Raw genomic sequence first — 9,723 nt, 5'->3', positions numbered from 1 at the left:
TGATCCAGGGGTGGGGAACTTTTGACCTTTTTGTGTTCTATGGTTGAGCAAATGAATGTACTTTACTTAGATTGGAAACTAATCTCCATTTGAGAAGAGGGGCTTTGTGGAGGCAGAGAGAGAGACTGAGAGAATTGCAAATTATTTAATCACCCTTAGTAAATGCTGTATTTTGAATTATGTCATGTTTTGACCTTCTCTGTTCTTGGTTGGTCACTGAATAAAATGGAGAGCACCTATGCTGGTATTTTGAACCTTGGGAAGTTGCCTTTCCTTGGCATTACATTACATTACAGTGGCCAAGAACTAAATTGGAGAAACCAGTGGGAAGGTTCAAGGGATCTGAAATCCCTGGATCCTAAAATCACAAAATAAGAATGCTTTGAAAGACTAAATCAGAAGAAAATTAGAAGAACATAGAACCTATAACCTATCAAACTTACGAATATGAGAACAATTTATGAATAAACAAGAAATAGCATTGCAAAAGGTAAAATGGATAATTTCAATTATATTAAATTAAAAAGGATTTGTACATATAAACCAATGTAGTCAAGATTAGAAAGAAAACAGAAAATTGGGAGAAAAATTTTATAGACAATTTTGAGACAATGTCTCAAATATATAATATATAAATGTATTACATATAATATTTAAATTATAATATACAATATATAAAGAAAACTTTGTCAAAATTATAAGAATACAAATCATTCCCCAATTGATAAATGGTCAAAGGATATGAACAGGAAGTGTCTTGATGAAGAAATAAAAACTATATGACCATATGAAAAAATGCTCTAAATCACTATTGATTAAAGAAATGCTAATTGAAACAACCTTGAGATATCATCTTACACCTATCAGATAGGCTAAAATGATAAAAGGAGAAAATGACAAATATTGGAGGGGATGTGGGAAAACTGGGACACATTCACTGTTGGTGGAACTGTAAACTGATCCTACCATTTTGGAGAGCAATCTGGAATTATGCCCGAAGAGTTATTAAACTGACTATACCCATTTGACCCAAAAATACTCTGAAGTCTGTTTCCCAAGATGATTAGGGGAAAAGGAAAAGAACCTATGTATACTAAAATAATTATAGCAGCTCTTTTCGTGGTAACAAAAAACAGGAAATTAAAGGGATGCCCGTCAACAGAGGAATGTCTAAACCATTCATAGTATATGAATGTGATGGAATACTATTGTGTTATAAGAAATAATAAGCTGATTGATTTTAGAAAAACATGGAAAGACTTACATGAAATAAATGAAGAGTAAAATGGGCAGAACCAGGAGATTCTTGTACACAGCAACAGCAATATCGCTCTAAGAACAACTGTGTCATTTTGAATATTATAAATACTCAAATCAGTAACAAAAGACCTATGAGGGAAAATGCTATTGATGTCCAAAAAAATAATTGATAAATAAAAGTTTGTATAGCATGGTTTTGAATACACACACACACACACACACATATTTGTGTCTACTGGTGGCCTTCAGCAAAGTAGCTGGTGAACTAGGGAGAGAGGAAGAAAAAAAAATAGAAAGTGCACAGTAGAGAAGAAAATTCTGCACAACAGAGAAGAAAAGCAGGGTAGCTTTGAAAATGATGTGAAGCATTTATTACCATAGTTTTTCAACAAAACAATATGAAATGGAAATTCATAGTTTTATATTGAATTCTCTTTTCATGTTGTGCTGTGTACATGAAAATGTTCCCTTTTTTTTTTTTTTTTGCTTTTTTGTATTTAAGTTTAAAATTAATTTTTAAAAATGTTAAAGACTAAATTGGGGGTTCTTAACTTTTGGGTGTGTGTAACAGACATTTTGCAGGCCAATATCTTCTAAGATCTCTTCCAGCATTAAATCTATGATCTTACTATCTCCAAAGCTAAATGAGAGACCACTCACGGTGGACCAGAGTCAAAGACTCTAGGGACATTTGCTGAGAAATAGAACAATGGGCAGAACCACTCTTCCAGGAAAGACAAAAGATCCTGGGTCCAAAGATCATAGCAACCTGATGTAAGAACATCACAAGAAGAGTAGAGCCAGAAAATCTGAGTTATATTTTGTTTTAAAATCACAGTCTAGACAGACATGGATATACTAGACTCACTTGAGAGGTGAACTTGGTTCTATGGACAGTGACATATACTTAACCATCATTAGGAAACAGCAATGGAGTGATGGATAGGTGTCAGTTATGCCAGACACTGAAAAACCTAAGCCAGGACCCACCCAATCACACCCTGGATCCTTTCTACCTAGACTCCAGTGATAGTGAAGAGTGAGGAGAGTGTCTAGTGGAGGGCTGAGTGGATCAGTAAATATCAAGTGGTAATTGTTGTCCAGTCATTTCATGAGTTATTCACAGAAATTCCTTCATATCCAAAGTAGAGCAGGGGCTCTCTAGATTGAGTAAGAAGGATTGTCCATGTGTGGGTGACATCAACATGAATCTGAAATTCCTTAAGGAAGTAAACAAAGGGAAATTCTATTCTAAATCTGATTCCCACTAACAAGGAGGAGCTGCTTGCTGGAGTGGGAATGATGGGGATTTCTGGAGGAAATGATTCCTTCATCCTAGAGCTTGTAATGGAGGAGAAGAAATCTGGAAAGAGCCTGGCACACAATCTGAATTTTGGGAAAGCATATTTCAAAAGATTAAAGAAAGGGATACCATGGACTACAGTGCTGTCTGGGAAATCAGCCCAGGATGGATGGAATATGCTCAAGAATGAAATTCTGAATACACAAAAAGGGAAGCAACTTCAATGAGGAGGGAAAAAAATAGAATTTTTTTTCTGGAAAGTTGTGGATGCACAAGGAGCACACCAAAAACTTAGATTTTAAAAGGAAATGTACAGAAGATGGAAAGAAGACCAAGCAACAGAAAATCCATATATAAGATGATACAATACTGCACTAGGAGTGTCAGGAGTGCTAAAGCTCAGAAACATCAGGGAAAAGCTAAGAATCAGCAGAGTGAATTGTTTTGTTTCACTATATTTGGGTGGGGTGGGGGTGAGAAAGAGGGTTCAAAGAAGCAATAGGACCTTTGCTTCAGATGGATGAGACAGTGATTGACAAGACCCAGAAGGGAGAGTTGTAATTGCTATTTAATTTCTGTTTTCTTTGCAAAGAAGAATGATCTTCACACTGGAAACAAAAGAACAAAAAACAAACAAACAAAAAAGACTGAAAAGGAGTAGACACCAAGATAAGTAAGGACAGAGTAAGATAGCACATCTAGTCTCCCTGTGTGAATTCAAATCACCTGGTCCAGATGAACAACATTCTCCGAATGTATGGGCGAAAAATATATGCAGATGTAATTGATGAGCCATTGGCAAGGATTGTGGAAGATCATGGAAAATGGTAGAGGGGTTTCCATATTGGAAAAGCATAAACGTCTAAATTAAAAAAAAAAAGGGGGGGGGGGACAAAGTCTACAAATTATTGGCCAGTGAGTTTCATCTTGGGGGAATCCTAGAAAGGCTCATTAAAGAGAGGTTGGCAAATATGTAGAAAGTGAAACAGGGATGACAAAGAGCCAGTCTGGCCTGTTCAAGAACCAGACATATTAGACTAGCCTCATTTCCTTCTTCCACTGAATGCCTAAACTAATAGATAAAGGGCATACTGTAGACATGTTTATCAAAAGTTTTGCTAAAATCTACGTAAACTGGATTCAAATAAATTTTATACTATTCTTATGAAAAAGATGGAGAGATTTGGATTAGACAATAATACTATCAGATTAATTCACAACTGGTTGGATGACCAAGCTCGAAGAGTTTGATGTCCCAGTGGTAGGAGATCTCCAGTAGAATACACCAAGGATCTGGTTTGGCCCTCTGCTAATTAACATTTTTATCAGTGACTTGGATAAAGTCAATGATGGTATGCTTATCACATTTTCAGGTACCTAACCCAGTGGAGAAGGAAATGGCAAACCACTCCAGTATCTTTGCCAAGAAAACACCAAATGAGGTCATGAAGATTCAGACATGACTGAAAATTGCTGAACAACAACAAACCCAGTGGTAACAGATTCACAATCCAAAAGAATTTTGACAGGCTAGAACAATTTAATAAGACAGGCTCACTAAATCCAATAAGATGAAATTCAATAGAGATGAAGTCAAGTTCATGAGTATAATAAAATGGGGAAGCCATGGAAAAATAGCAATTCTGGAAAATATCTGGGGTTTCATTGGACTGCAATTTCAATATGAGTCATCAGTGTGAGATGGAAACCATGAAAGCTAATGCAATGAGTTGTATAAAGAAAGGCATAGCTTCTTAGAACAGGGAAGAGAGAGTTCCTCTTTAATCTGTCCTCATAAGACCTCATCTTTAATGTTGTGTTCAGTTCTGGGTGTCGGTTTAAGAAAGGACATTGATTGGGGTGGCTAGGTGGTGCAGTAAATAGAACATCAGGCCTGGAGTCAGGAGGACCAGAGTTCAAATCCAGCCTCAGACACTTAACACTTACTAGCCATGTGACCTCAAACAAGTCACTTAACCCCGATTGCCCTCCAAAAAGCAAAAACAAAAAACAAAAAAACAGAGAGAGTTTGAGGTTTTGGCCAACTCTTAGATTTTGTGAGTCTATGAGAAAAGTCTTAGATTAGCAGAAGGATGCTGGTATGAAGCTGTCAATAGACAAGTACTTATTTTTCAGAGTCTTTGTCGAGTATATGAGTCTATTACAAGAGAAATATTGCCCCACTGAATTTCTATGATATGTAAACTGCTGCTGAATAAATCTATCACAATGCAGAAATTTTAGAGAAAAAAACTCCTGAGCTCAGGCTCAGGAGGTAGGAAAATAATTCTGAACAAAGATTAGGATTCTAACAAGACTTTTTATAGACATAATTACATCAGAGAGACAGAGCAATAGTTTTGTTTTTTTTTTTACATACAGTAATCTCATGCCTCTTAGGTAATGAAAGCTGAACAAGCTTAGGTAAATAGAATCATGATCTGATACATCCCCGAAGGAAACAGACCTAATTATACAGACTGTATAGGTAAAGTAAGTCAGGTTACAGATTAAACTACATTTGCAGAGTTCATGAAGGGCTAATTGAGAGGAGAAAATTTGCATGTCATAAAAATAAACAAAGGCTCCCAATCAGGAGAATCCTTCCACAAACAGCTAAATCACTTTGGAAAGTTCAGAATTTTCTTTGACTTGTGATCTGAGGAATGTCAAAAAGTCTTCCCTTAATACTATTCTATGAGTCAGGATTTTATCCAGGTAAGGTTAATATGTACAGGAAACAGGCTTTAGTTAGCCAAATGTTCCAAGAGGAATAGCATAATAAAAATTAAATAAAAAGAGATTTTTTAAAAAATTCTCATAATGAGTCCCAAAATATCTCCATAGGGAGTATGAATCCAAAATAGAAGAAAGCATTCATTAGCTGGCCACATCCCAAGAATACACAGGAGCTTTATTATTATTATTGTTAATAATAATAATAATAACGGTGACTATCAGAAATTTTTGAAGAACTAAGGTATCAGTGCTACACCACTCAATGGTTTCATTTGTTAGTACGTGCTTGGACAGAACCAAAAACAAAAAGGAGTCTGGTCTGACCCATTTGATGCAATTTTTTAAAAATATAGGGATAAGAAATGTATTTGACCAATTTTTTCATATATGCACCAGTTTTGGCATACATATAACCAAGCTATCTATTTGTGCTACCCATTGATGTGAAGAAGTAGTCTTGTACCAAGAGAACAATGGTCACCAGAAAACTATTGCATTTTTTAAAAGAAGACTTAGTAACAGTGAGACTTTTTATCCCATACACAAACTATAGTTTGGGACTTTGAAGAAAGCTGTCACTTAGAAGTTCTGAGACCAGGCCTCTGGAGCTCAGTTTGAAGTCTGGACTAAGAATGAGGCCCTGACATATTTTGATTAGCACTGAGTTGGACACTGCCAGGGTCTGCTACAGAACTAGTCTCAAAGTCTTTGCCTCGGACATTACTCCTCAGGGTGATTGATTGCAGGCACATCACTGAACCTCTCAATGATCCTAGTCAACTCTCTGAAATTTTAAGTTTCAGAATAATAACTGCTCTGTATTAATAGGAGAATGCTCTCTGGAAGGTCCCTACATCAATGAAATTACAAGCTAAATGCACCCTCACAACCATGAAACTCAGATAATGAATTCTGGATAAGGAGGATGATTCTGTAGTTGAAAGATTGAACAAACTGCCAATGGCAAGATGGCCCCTGAGAATGGTCTGATCCCTGCACAGACAGCATGTGCTCATTAAGGAGTTCATCTGGCTCCGTAGAGAATAGGAGAAAAGGAATGATGGAGAGTTATCCAAGAGAACCTTGAGAAAAAGAGCCTGCTCACCAGGCTCAGAGAGACCGTGGGAGCTAGTTCAGAAAACAATGATGACTCAGACAAGGAAGAATCTGAATGTTGGCACCCACTAGCACATCAGGGAAGTCAAGAAAACCCCAGGGGAATTTCTGTTCAGAAGGGAGTTGTAAAGGGCTAAACCACCAAGGAAACAAATGATGCTGCTCAAGACCCCAAAGTTTTCCAGACACAAATTCTAGACACAATTTTCCAGGGACAAAGTCCTACCTACTTCATTTGCTCTGCTTCGCTGTAACAAAGTCAACAAGGTGGGAAGAGTAAAGTACTAGAAAATCTGGAATTATAAGGGATAGAAGAAAGGCTTGATAACTGTGCATTCAGATGGGTTGTCCATCTTATATGTCTTACACATTCTGCCATGGATGGGATGAAGTGGGGGAAAGCGTAAGAAGAGATGACTACATGGAGGCCTTATGAACTGTCCCAAGTAATAATAGTTAAATAATAAATAGACTCTAGAGAAGGGATTTGGGAAAAGAAAAGTCTTTGACCTTGTTTACCACCCTGCTCTTCCTGGGTACTCTCATCTCCCCTGTCTTGTGTCACTCAGATGCTTGGTTCTTCTCCTACTTAATGACTTCTCCCTCTCAGTCTTTCTCGGGATCAGTATCTATCACCTCCCTGCTTAGTGTGGAAATCCCCTAGAGTTCTGTCTTCTATTTTGTTTCTATGCTCACTTGGGGTTCAAGCATTATCTTGTCTGTGTAACCTAGGGCAAATAACTTAACTCCTCTGAGCTCCAATGTTCTCATCTATAAAAGGAGGGGCAGTACTTCATGGCCTAGGAGGTCTTTTAAATCTCTAGATCTATTATTTCCAGTTAATGATAATAATAATGATAGCAGCTAGCGTTTGTATAGTGTTCTAAGGTTTGCAAACCACCTTGCAGATTCGATTCTCATAACAACACAGAGAGCTAAATGCTCCCTATTTCACAGATAAGACAGAGAGAGTGTAGCTAGGTGGCACAGTGAATACAGCACAGGCCCTGGAGTCAGGAGGACCAGAGTTCAAATCCAGCCTCAGATGCTTACCACAAAAACTAGCAATGTGACCTTGGGCAAATCACTTAACCCCAATTGCCCTCCAAAAAAGCAAAAAAAAAAAAAAAAAAGACAGAGAGAGGTCTGCCCAAGGCCAAACAACTGGGAAGTGTCTGAGATAGGAATTGAACTCAGGTCTTCTAGATTCTAGGTCCAACACACAGTACCACCTAACTGCCTACAACTCCTAATCTATACAGCCCCAATTTTACTACTGGCCTCTAGCATTAACTACAGTATTTGTTGGACATATCCTAGATGCTTTCATAGGTTCCTTAAACTGAATACATACAACAAAGAACTCTTCCTCTTAACCCTACCACACCAAATACTTCCCTCTAGTAACCTTGACAAGAAAACCCCAAGAGGGGTCACAACTGACCAACAATGACTTAACAACAACAACAAAAGTCACAAATCAAAGCCTGGTTCCGGTCATTCAGGTGAGTAAGCAAAGGCTCACCCTTGACTCCTCTCCCTGATTCCCCAAAGCCAATCAGTTGCTAAATTTCTTTAAGACCTTGCCACCACCTTCTCTTGCCTGGGCCACTGTACCTTAATTGATCTCTCTATTTCCAGGATCTTCCTTTGCCAAATACTCTCCTTCCCGGCTGCCAAAATCATCCTTCTCAGTCGAATCAAGCTGATCGTTTAATCTAAAAAACTTTTCCCAGTTCCTCCCTGCCTCTAAGATAAAGAACAAACTCCTCCCACTGTTATTCGGGCTTTCCCTAATTGATATTCCAGGCAAAGTGTGTGGTACGTGCTGTTCCCTGAATTCAAAATTCTATCTTTCCTTTGTAAGCATTCACACAAACAAGGCTCACGAGTCCATTCTGTCCTCTCCTCCTTTCAGCATCTTTGCCTTCCTTTGAGGCTCAGTTCTGGGGGGTCCTTCTCCTGGGGTTGAGAGTGTCCTCTCCCTCCTCCAGTACCTTGGTCCTGTTCCCCTCTTCTGAGCAGAAGTTAAATTGTTTGAGGACAGGGCTTCCTTCCCAAGGCCTGGCATAATGTCTTGCACTTTAAATCTTTGTTTAATAGAATTCAATGACTATTCATTGCTTACTTCTCTGCTACACTCTGGGGGTTATGAAGAAATGTAAGATATGTTCCTAATGAACTTATTTTTATAATTTTTTTTCCAGGAGAGAAGCAGCAATAAAGTTGGGTTACAATAAATTGCTAACAATTATATGGTGTTTAAAGGCTGGCAAAGTTCTCTTTGCTTGTATTATTTCATTTGATAATCAAAAATAACATTCCCATGATGTCGGCGCTATGAATTTCCACACTTTACAAATGAGAAGACTGAGAGAGTTTATAAGAGCCATGAAACACAAAACTAGTTAGCATCTGAGTGTCCATTGTATCCTGACTCCAAGGCCAGAGGGCTAACCATTGTACCACCTAGCTTCAGAATGTTTCTGTCAGATGAGGTTAGGGAACAATCACCTGAGTCACCAGAAATCCCAGTGGAATGTTCAAAACTTAAGTGAAGGAAAACCCAGACCATCCATACACAGAACCATTGGTTGCAGCAAATATAGAAGTTTTGAATGCTGTGGATAAGTTCACTTACCTTGGTAGTGTACTTTCCAGGAATGTACACATTGATAATGAGGTTGACCAGAGCTAGCTCAGTGTTTGGGAGGCTCCCAAGGAAAGTGTTGAAGAGAATAAGTGTTAGACCGACTACCAGACTGAAGGTCTACAGAGCCATTGTGCTGACCTCATTGTTGTATGACTGTGAGACCTGGACTGTTTACCAGCGACATGCCAGGAAACTGAATCACTTCCATTTGAATTCTTAGGAAAATTCTGAAGATCACCTGGCAGGATGAGGTACCAGACACTTAGGTCCTGACTCAAACTTAAGTGCCAAGTATTCAGACTCTACTTCAGACAGAGCAACTCCAAGGGGCTGGCCACATTGTTCAAATGCAAAACATACACTTGCCAAAAAGACTATTTTATGGAGAACCCACACAGGACAGGCATTCACATGGTGGTCAGAAGACACTCTCAAGGTCTCTCTTAGGAACTTTGGAATTGATTGTGTGACATGGGAGACACTGGCACAGGACTGCCAAGCATGGTGTGCCCACAACAGGGAAGATGCTGTGCTCTGTGAGCAAATCAGAATTGAAACAGCTCAAAGGAAATGTAGCATGCGCAAATTTAGAGTATCCACCCCAAAAGTTCTCATGGACTGTTTGTGCCTGACCTATGGCATAGCCTTCCAA

The 9,723-nt window shown here is 38.5% G+C and overlaps 1 protein-coding gene across 4 annotated transcripts in view; it reads right to left on the bottom strand.

Annotated features, from left to right (window-relative positions):
* The window catches only part of FBXO31 (F-box protein 31), an 87,046-nt gene extending 77,965 nt beyond the window's left edge, over window positions 1-9,081 (bottom strand). For 3 of the 4 annotated variants that reach the window (XM_069085600.1, XM_069085602.1, XM_069085603.1), the window contains exon 1: window positions 8,036-8,193. The gene's annotated coding sequence lies outside the window, so the exon portion shown is untranslated. Of the gene's footprint in view, window positions 1-8,035; window positions 8,194-9,059 lie in introns of those variants that run through there. The other variant, XM_069085601.1, reaches the window with a different exon arrangement.
* Window positions 9,082-9,723: the final 642 nt, after the last annotated feature.

The sequence above is a fragment of the Petaurus breviceps genome, unplaced genomic scaffold (assembly GCF_028583685.1).
Source record: "Petaurus breviceps papuanus isolate PSGF00001 unplaced genomic scaffold, PetGlider_PUasm1.0 176, whole genome shotgun sequence".
Taxonomy (NCBI): Eukaryota; Metazoa; Chordata; class Mammalia; order Diprotodontia; family Petauridae; genus Petaurus; species Petaurus breviceps.
Note: the sequence above shows the minus strand (reverse complement) of the source record. Positions and strands in the feature narration are given on the sequence as shown.